Genomic DNA, 9187 nt, shown 5'->3' on the forward strand with positions numbered 1-9187 from the left:
AAACTAGAAAAACGACAATATCTTCCAAATTATTGATCAGAAGGTTTCAAGGGTACTGTTGGAAATCGGGCATTGTCATCTAAACATGAAGGGTTGCTTAATTTTGTGCATTCTCTTTATTGACAAATTCTGTATAATTTCTTTTTTCCTCTTCTGCGCAAATCCGCAAGTATTTTTGTAGCAAAACTGGGATAGAAAATAATATCGATTTTTGGATAGAAATACATGGTTAGTTCGAGATATTTAATGCCCACACAAAGATATTTAATCGGGTCAGCCTACAATTTAGATTCGAAAACAGGTATAAAGTCTATTTAATTACCTCCAAGGGTTGGAGAACTTGCACCAAATTGGAGGTCCTGTAGTGTCCTCCATTTCTTCACCTCCAGGACCTTTCTCCTACAAATTTTGTTTTTAATAATTCAGAAATCAGAATCCGAATTTTATGTATTTGAGCCGCATCTGAAATCCGCCAAAAACCTGCTTCAATTGGGCGTCGGCCTAAATCATAAACATTGAATACGATTTTATGTGGAACCAACCATATTTGAGCAGCGTCTCAAATTTAAGCCGCTGGCTTAAATTCTTTAAATTCGGCCTCAGATATTTTGTATATATTTGTGAATCTCTAATTGAAGGATCAGACTTGATCCTAAAATTTAAAAGTGTCCACATTTGATATAGAGACCAAGCGTCCAAGATTAACAATATCTACAGAGCGTCCCATATCATATTAGATTATCTAAAATCTTTAACGCCAAAATACGCATACAATACTTGAAAAATCTAGCATTTTCTGCAAAAGATTTTTTCTATTAGCCTTATTAAATTTTTCAAAATTATTCATTCTCCTTAAATTTTTAGATTTGTCCTCCAACTCGTAATTTAGACCCATTGACGCGGTCGAATTTGATGTGGGACACCCTGCATACAAAAAGCTCCAATCTTATATATTTAAGGTAAATGCATTGGTTTAAATAACAATTCAGAGGATTTGGTGGGGGGGAACTGGTTTTCGTCACAATACTCCTCTTAAAATACATTTGTCTCGTATTTCATGTTGAGAATGAACAAAATGAATATATTCTATTAATCTCTCATTTACAAAAATTGTATGAATTGTAGCTTCCATTTATTAATAATGATTTCAATTTATTATTACTTTTCCCGTCCATATATATGTACAGGGTGTCCCACATCAAATACCACCGCGTCAAATGGTCTAAATTACGATTTGGGGGACAAATCAGAAAATTTAAGAAGAATGAATCATTTTGAAAAATTTAATAAGGCTATCAGAAATTTTATTTTGCAGAAAATGCTAGATTTTTCAAGTATTGTATACGTATTTTGGCGCTAAAGATTGGAGATAATCTAATATGATATGGGACTCTCTGTATCTTTGAATGGATCCTGTAAACTCGTAATAAATTCATATGTCGTCTTTGTTACAGCCAGCTTTTTGAAATTAAAAACATATATTTGAAAACAAAAGCATATTAAAGCACAGGGGTTTCGGGATAATCTAAATATTAAAAAAACGATTCTAACAGCCATATAGAAAAGATTTAGGTCCTCCAGCAGCACCAGAAAACCTTAATGTAGTCAGAGTAGCGTGTTGAAAAATCCTATTTTAAGAGTTTTCAATGAAATAGCGGGTTTTTTGTCGAAATTCTTAATTAAAACATAACATATAAACCACTTGGAGACTTCTCTAAAAAAAAATTCTTAAGCGGCCAAGTTTTATTTGAGACATAAATAAGAGGTTTATGGAATAAAATAATTTTGGCTACCACCCCCCCCCCCCCTCCATAATACCCCACTAATGAAAATTTACACCCCTGAAAAAATTCTTCTGCATGATGGAATGGACTGTCGATATATTTTTAAGTGGCTGGTCGTCTTTATTAAGAATTATACTTAAAATTTTATGAATAAAGTAAGTTAGACTTTGCCACAAACTCAAATTTTCTAATCCATATACCTGTGCAACCTGATGGTGTAAACCTTTTATATTTCAAACTTAGATTATTTTATCAAACAGCTAATTCATACTTAGAAATATCTAAGGTCTACGACATTGTGTTAAACGATATAATGATTAAAAACCAGAGTTTGAGGCTCAGACTCAATTCTTTAGTCACAACTTACAAAATTCTTATATTTCATTATCAGAAAAAAAGAGGACGACAATCATTCCATTGCATTCTGGTCACCACTGTATGATTGTATCTGTAATTTGTAACCTGTGGTGCCGGGTTGGGTTTGGCTTGATTTATTCTCCAGGTTAGCGCTAGAACTAGGAGAAGCAGAACCAGTTTACGTAGCATCATTAATATTCTCGGTACACCGGTATACCAACTGAATAGTACCTTGTTATACATTAATATCATCAATATCTATACAATTTTCACTATTCAGTACAGAACAAATAAAAACAATAAATAGTTTTTTACGTTTAGAACTATAATCAAAACTAACTAGAAATAACAAAAACAAGAACATGATATCTAGAAAGAACAAGAGCAAGAAAAAGAAAAGTATCTTGTCTGTTTTGTAAAAGAACAAAAATATTTCTAAAAAGTTTATAATGAGAAAAAGATCAACAAGAATAATCCTTTCCATTTTAAAATTCATGAATTGCTTCAGATCTTTTCCTTTTTACAATTGCAATTCAGAATAAGTTAAAAAACAAAATCGGGAGCATTTTAAAGAACAAAATCAAGAACAATAATAGGAATAAGAAATAAGAACAAGAACATGAACAAGAACAAAAAATAGAATACGAATGAGGAATAAGAACAAGAATGGGAATAATAAACAAGAACAAGAATAGGAATAAGAAACAAGAACAAGAATAGGAATAAGAAACAAGAACAAGAATAGGAGTAAGAAACAAGAACAAGAATAGGAATAAGAAACAAGAACAAGAAAAGGAATAAGAAACAAGAATAAGAATAGGAATAAGAAACAAGAACAAGAATAGGAATAAGAAACAAGAACAAGAAAAGGAATAAGAAACAAGAATAAGAATAGGAATAAGAAACAAGAACAAGAAAAGGAATAAGAAACAAGAACAAGAACAAAAATAGGATAAGAAACAAGAACAAGAATATGAATAAGAAACAAGAACAAGAATAAAAATAAGAAACAAGAACAATAATAGGATTAAGAAACAAGAACAAGAATAGGAGAAAGAAACAAGAACAAGAATAGGAATAAGAAATTAGAACAAGAATAGGAATAAGAAACAAGAACAGAAATAGGAATAAGAAACAAGAACAAGAATAGGAATAAGAAACAAGAACAAGAATAGGAATAAGATAGAAATAAAATATTACGAAAAGAGCAAGAAAAAGAAAAATTATCAAAACAATAACAATAAAATCAACATAAATTAACAATAACAAGCAAATAACCAGAAAAATAACGAGAAAAGAACGAGAACAAAACCAGAAAGAGATCAAGAACGTAACCAAATTTTAAAAAAGAGAACCAGAAGAACAAGAAAAAAAAATAACAAGAAAAAGAGTAAAAACAAGAGCAAAATAGAACAAGATTAAAATAAAAACAGAACAAGAACCAGAGCAGGAAGAAAACTAGAAAAGAAAACTTAAACAAAGAACAAGAACAAGAACAAGAAAAAAAGAGCAATAACGAAAGCAAATACAAAATTGTGGAAAACATGAACAAAAATGGTTCCGAATAGTACCTCGTGAAAGCCTGAAAACCAATGTTGCCATGTTAAAAAATATTTGCATTTAAATCTACAAATTTCAGGGATAACATCTCAATCTATTTTTAAGTATTATTTCTAACCCATCTTAGAATACGTAAACAAATTTACTGGAAACTTTAAATTTTTCTAATGATAATTTTGTGGTAACCCTGTTAGAAAGAATGTAACTCATCCCGCCAACAAAAACTGGGCATTTTACTGCGGAGGATGTAAAATATAATTTACGTTTAAATTTAGATTAAAATCAAGCAGAGTGCAGTGGCTGTTGGCATGCTTTAAAGTTGTGCCGGTTGTGCGTGTGTGTGAGGGGGGATGTTTTCTACAGCTTCTGTGTTTGATGGATGATGATTCTCGTGATTGACGGATTTTCTATTTTTTGCTTCAAGCTGTTGCTGATTTAATCCAAGATAATATATAATCAAAATATTTACAGATTAAGCAACCGAAACCATGCAGATAATAATAATAATTGCGAACTATAATTTCCTCATGGAACGAGATAAAGAAAATAAAATTTTAAAGCACCACAAATCTGAAATGAAATGTAGACATTATTTCAAGTGAACCTTTGAGTGGATTGGTCAATTCACATCAGTACCCTTTATCCTTCTATCTAACTGAGCATGTCACATGGCACGTCAGATTCACACCATAACCCTTAAAAGCGTTTTCTGATCTAGTATGAATATTGAATGCGGTGTCCATGTTTATAATTTGGAAAACTGATCTGAAATTGTAGTTAATTTTACTCCAAAAAAAAGTATCCTACTGCAGAAAAACCATATACAAACCTACATTATCTTCATCAACTTTTGTAATAAAATGGTGCTAAATTCAGTGTCTGTAGTTAAATGATAAAACTTTAATTTGGAAGAACGATTGTCTCCTATCGCTTTTTGACCTGAAGAGAATCCAAAATAAATTAGCTTAACCCTCTTATGTACATATATGGACTTGTGCTTTTCAAGTTCTGTAAAATTGATATTTTGATGAGTAAAGTACAAACTAAGTCTAGAAATTTTTATTTCAATATTATTTTCATAAAATTTTTTAAATCTCCAATTTTCCGTAGATTTCTTGTTTCTATTCTAAATATTCTTCATATCCGGATAAGTACTGTGTATACTCCTGATCCTTCTGGCAGTCAGGGATATACATAAACTTCTCTTCTCTATCCGTTCCCTCCTTTAAACCATCCTTGGTGGGGGGACACCTAGAAAAAAAACATTTTGAATTTCTCTCTATAACCCGTTCCCTACTTTAAACCATCCTTGGTAATAGGGTTTCCATTCGCAAAACTTTTGCGAAATTTTTGCATTCGTTGCGCTACATTTTTGCGCAAAAAATAGCACTTTGATCAATCATCCGCAAACTTCATTTCGCGCTATTTCGCAAAAGGGTTATTCTGTTTTGCGCAATTTTCCGTAACAAATTCTGAGTAAAAGATTGAATATAGGTTTTAACTGTATAATTTAGTTATCTATAGAGATGGCACTTTTTTGCATATAATTTTAATCCTTAAAAAGGAACATATCACGAGAAGTATTTTGCAGATTACTCATTTTAAACTTAAGATAAAAACAGACGCTTATCACATTTAAAATGCCTACAATAAAAGTATCAGTGAATGTGTGAGGTAAAACAAAGACCACGGCGTTGCGACACTTCAAAGCGGAGGATATTTAAAAGATTGATGACTAAGTTTCAGTGTTGTCTTTATCTCAGTGGGCATAGACCTTAGATATTTCAATCATTTGCATTCGACTAGTGTTTAACAGCACACACAGATTCAGACATCTATAAAAACTATGCACAAATTTCAATTTTAAAATTTCTAATTTCTGTTTTATTAATTTTTGTCTCTCAATTACAAGATTTGGAACTAAAAATAACCAATTAAGTGTAAAACCATAATTTAATTTTATGTAAATTTTTTAATAAACCTTCAGCTGTTTGATTCTGTGCTGAAACTGTAAACTTTTGTTAATTTGCAATAGCATGTTTAGCGTAAAAATTTACGTTTTGCACAATACTTCCGGGTTTGCGATGGACTTGTGATACTACAAAAATATGCTTACGAAATATTCCCGAATGGAACAAAGACGATATGCCAGTCAATATTTAATTCCCATGTTTATTAGGACACCCCCTGTACATAAAAGCTAGACTGTATCCCGACAATACTTACATCTTCACGTCTCCTTCAGCAATACACTCTCTTGTTCGGTATTTGACAATCTTTCGGTCAGTTTTACCTAGGTCACATTCCTTTAGTTAGGAAGTAAAACGGTGAAATAAAATGTAAAAATGTCGATTTATAAATTCACTACAACTTGCCGAAGTACCCTGCGTTTGCCCGTGAAAGTTAAAAAACAATTTGAAACAAAAAATTTCATTTTGAAGAAAAAAACATCACCCCCAGGGTACCCATTGGTTTTCAAAACAAATTTTAGCTAATTTGATCCAGCCCTTTGGTGAGCTGTAGCTAATTTATATAATATATTATATACATGTGAGTGAGGAGCTTTATTATGATTGAGCTAAAAGTGATTGTGCTAAAAAAGTGTTGATTTTTAAGAGTGTTTTTCAACAACCTTTGCTGCAAGCAGGTTCTCCTTCAAGCTTCCAATTACTCCACTGGTCCCAGAAACCATACTCTAGAATTAATCTGTTAACAAAGAAATGTAAAAACTTTCCAAAAATCGGCTAAATGGAAATACTAAACTGGATGTTTATTTTTGATAATTAGTGAGGGGCAGGGGGGACATGATTTTTGAAGATCGCCGCCAACAAANTAAAAAGGGGAGCAAGAAACATATCACATCAAAAGGCAAGTGTTATCACCATTTTTGATACTTCTTAACCAAACGTTTTAGTATGTTCTCTTAAACATACTAAAAACTTCTGGTAGGAAAAAACAATTTAAAATTTTTTTACAAGAGACAAATTATCGAAAATTTAATGTTTTAAGATGACGCCAGCTACCCAACAAATTGTTTGCAAATCTAAAAAAAAAATAGTAAAAAAAATCCTACTATCTGCTGGGCAAGGAGTGCAATTAGCATCCTGGGAGTCTTTTCCGGGACACTTTTTAGCATCAGATTCTTCATTAGTACAAGCGTTCAAACATTTTCTAAAAACATAATAGAGAAAAAGCGAATTTTTTATTTGCCAATGGAAATCACGTTTTATCTACGCTAATTCTTTTCATGGTCATAGCTATACAATTTACAAATAAAATCATTCAAGATTGAAAATATATACAAAAAAATATTTTTCAATTTTAAAAATATCGTTGAAATTAATTTCTCAAGATAAAATGCAAGATTACCGACTTTTAGTTAAGAAGAACATTGATCTGAACAAATCTAGCTTTTATCTAGTTTAGTTCAGTGATGGTAAGAGATGTGCTTGGTCAAACGTGAAATGCTTGTACACAGTGACAATGAATATCTTCATTTTACGCGAAGTACCTCACAATCTCAAAAACAAAGCAAAAAATCACTGTTTCATGTTTACATTTAAACAATCTGTACAAGATCTAATCAAAAACTTTGCAAAGAAATTAGGTCTATAAACCTTTTTTTCTATTCCCAATAGTTTTGCAACCTGATGGTGTAAGCATTTGATATTTCAAACTTTGACTTTTAAATCTAACAGAATGCAAATTTAGAATATCAACGGTCTACGACAACGGGATAAAATAGAGACAAAAGTCATAAAGGTCAGAACATAATTTATTTGAAATAAGATATTTATTACCGTTTCCTTTCCCGTTTGCCCTCATACTCATTTCCGCAAGATTTTGAACATTTTCCATAGTCTCCCCATTCTAAAAATAAAGCTCATTAAAAGTTAGAAAAATTCTGTTATAACAAATACATTGGTGTACATTTAAATATTTGATATATTTTACTGTATAGTTGTTTTTAAGGCTTTGGATCCGGATCCAAGGGGTGAAATATAATGTGTATGTTATTAATTATTAACTGATGATCGGTCATAAAAAGCTTCATAATCTCTAAAGATTGAATGGCCCATTTTCAGCGTAAAAATGAGAAAAAAGAGTAAAAAAGTTGAAAATTTTTATTTGTTTAAAATATCTGTAAATCTTGACCTGGATCCGGATCAATTTTTTCAATGAGGATCCAGGATCCGGATCCATTTTTTCAATGCGGATCCAGGATCCGGATCCGCATCAAAACCAAATGAATCCTCGGCGTATTTAAACGAAAAAACATACATCAAATTTGCAAAAATATTTTGAATTATTTTTTTTTATTTTCCTACCTCCCCAGTTGAAATAGATGCATGAATTTCCTTTGATTGGCTTGTTTGGTGGTTTTTTCTATAAAAATGAAATATAAGAAAAAAAACCCTGCTGAGAAAAGAGATTATTGACGGGGCTTCAAGTGACTCTCCATGTGTAGAGCTGCCTGTTCCCTTAAAGGCTTTCTCTGATTAACAACACCTGAGATATCTTTCAACTTCTCTTTTACAATTGATTATTTTCACTTGTGGATAGAATGGCTTATGTCCGAATTGAACTCTTTTAAAGCTACAGACGATAATTTCCTCATTCTTGATCAGATTTAGGTTTAAAGGGCAACGTTGTGAATCAGCAATGTCACTCTTTTAAGTAAAAACCACTTAAAACCACAACAATCATGAAATATTTAAAAAGAGCAACATCATACTTTAAATTTTGTTTAAATTATAGAAAAGAATAACTAATAAGTTTAAATACCCAAAAGGTTTGAATAATTAAAAAGTTTAAATATATAAAAAGTTTGAATAATTAAAAAGTTTAAGTACCTAAAAAGTTTAAATAACTAACAAGTTTGAATACCTAAAAAGTTTGAATACCTAAAAAGTTTGCATACCTAAAAAGTTTGAATACCTAAAAAGTTTAAATACCCAAAAAGTTTAAATAATTAAAAAGTTTAAATACCTAAAAGTTTGAATAACTAAAAAGTTTAAATACCTAAAAAGTTTGTATAGCTAAAAAGTTTAAATACCTAAAAAGTTTGAATAGTTAGAAAGTTTAAATAACTAACAAGTTTGAATAACTAAAAAGTTTGAATACCTAAAAAGTTTGAATAACTAAAAAGTTTGAATAGCTAAAAAGTTTAAATACCTAAAAATTTTGAATAATTAGAAAGTTTAAATAACTAACAAGTTTGAATACCTAAAAAGTTTGAATACCTAAAATTTTTGAATAACTAAAAGTATAAATAACTAAAAAGTTTGAATAACTAAAAATTTTGAATAGCTAAAAGGTTTAAATACCTAAAAAGTTTGAATAATTAGAAAGTTTAAATAACTAACAAGTTTGAATAACTAAAAAGTTTGAATACCTAAAAAGTTTGAATACCCAAAATTTTTGAATAACTAAAAGTATAATTACCTAAAAAGTTTGAATACCTAAAAAGTTTAAATACCTAAAAA

General features: G+C 30.3%; 1 long non-coding RNA gene across 1 annotated transcript; it reads right to left on the bottom strand.

Moving 5' to 3' along the window:
* Positions 1-4744: 4744 nt before the first annotated feature.
* LOC111706026 (uncharacterized) lies at positions 4745-8136 on the bottom strand. Its single transcript, XR_002766124.1, has 6 exons — positions 8030-8136; positions 7502-7571; positions 6775-6872; positions 6334-6396; positions 5928-5994; positions 4745-4952 (listed from the first exon to the last, which is right to left on the bottom strand). It is a non-coding gene; the product is annotated as an uncharacterized LOC111706026 (long non-coding RNA).
* Between the last annotated feature and the right edge of the window lie 1051 nt (positions 8137-9187).

Source organism: Eurytemora carolleeae, unplaced genomic scaffold (genome assembly GCF_000591075.1).
Source record: "Eurytemora carolleeae unplaced genomic scaffold, Eaff_2.0 scaffold492, whole genome shotgun sequence".
Taxonomy (NCBI): domain Eukaryota; kingdom Metazoa; phylum Arthropoda; class Copepoda; order Calanoida; family Temoridae; genus Eurytemora; species Eurytemora carolleeae.